Here is a 1,113-nt window from a genome sequence, read left to right on the forward strand (position 1 = left end):
ATGATGGAGTGAATGAAAATACATTTTAGAAGGCACAGACACACCAACCAACCATCCACCCAACCAACCATCCAACCAACCAGTTGATCCCACTGTCTACTTGAATCACACCATGCACATCAGTGTCCTCATGGTCCTGAACACCATTACATTTCCAAGTCCACTCATGCTGTTTGGGACGTCAAACATCTTGTAAACTGTTGATTAAAGTAATGGTTAATTTGGGGATGGGTTAGATAACTTCGCATAGGCTAGTGATCCATCAACAGTGTCTCAAACCGAACCAAGCCATCGGAACCGAAAGCCTGCTTGATACCAGAATCTGCAGAAGGCCTTTACCGTACACAAACACACCCACCCACCCACACACACACTCAAACGCACACACTCACAAACACAACATCAATCCCACTCCCACCTTTGTTTTCTCTTCAGTTCTTTGCTTTTCTTTCATTCCTGCATGTGCCCCACATGTTGCGGTCCAGATTTTATAGCAGAGCTCTCATTACTATCTTATTCTCCTCTCTATTTTCCTTTGTGGCTCAGTGGATCACACCCCAACCCCCCCCCCCCCCCCCCCCCCCCGCGCCGCAACCCCCCCACCTTCTGTCGCTGGCTCCCTCTGACAGAACCATGGGCTTAGACTGAAGTCAATGCAGAGATCCTCCACAACGCAAAGCAGATGTGTAACACACAAGCACACACGTGGACGTGCAGCCTGGAGCAGTTTGGGCCAGAGGGCGGACGGGGAAGTAAGCAGGAACAGCTTCGTTGCTAGGATACGGGCAAAATAAAACAGAGCCTGAGATTGGTGGGTCGGGCTGAAACAGGAGGTTTGTCTCTCACTAACACACGCACACACACACACACACACACACACGCGCGCGAAATGTCAAGTTTGGACAACATTGTGGAGGCGATTGTCCTGGGAATACAGGGCTGTTTGAAGCTTGAGACGCTCATTTCATTGGCTAGTCCTTTAGTTTCCACTGAGGTTCAGAAAACAACACAGTGTTCACCCAGTGTGTGAGAGTGCACTGTGTGTGGGAGAATTGTACCTTCACGTGCAATGTGTATTTATTTTTGTGTGTTTGTGTGTGTGTGTGTATGTTG

At 48.8% G+C, this 1,113-nt stretch overlaps 1 long non-coding RNA gene across 1 annotated transcript in view; it reads right to left on the reverse strand.

Moving 5' to 3' along the window:
- The window catches only part of LOC132469677 (uncharacterized), a 12,650-nt gene extending 12,096 nt beyond the window's left edge, over positions 1–554 (reverse strand). The window contains exon 1 of the long non-coding RNA XR_009528468.1: positions 419–554. This is a non-coding gene — a long non-coding RNA (uncharacterized LOC132469677). The remainder of the gene's footprint in view (positions 1–418) is intronic.
- Positions 555–1,113: the final 559 nt, after the last annotated feature.

The sequence above is a fragment of the Gadus macrocephalus genome, chromosome 12, assembly GCF_031168955.1.
Source record: "Gadus macrocephalus chromosome 12, ASM3116895v1".
NCBI lineage: Eukaryota > Metazoa > Chordata > Actinopteri > Gadiformes > Gadidae > Gadus > Gadus macrocephalus.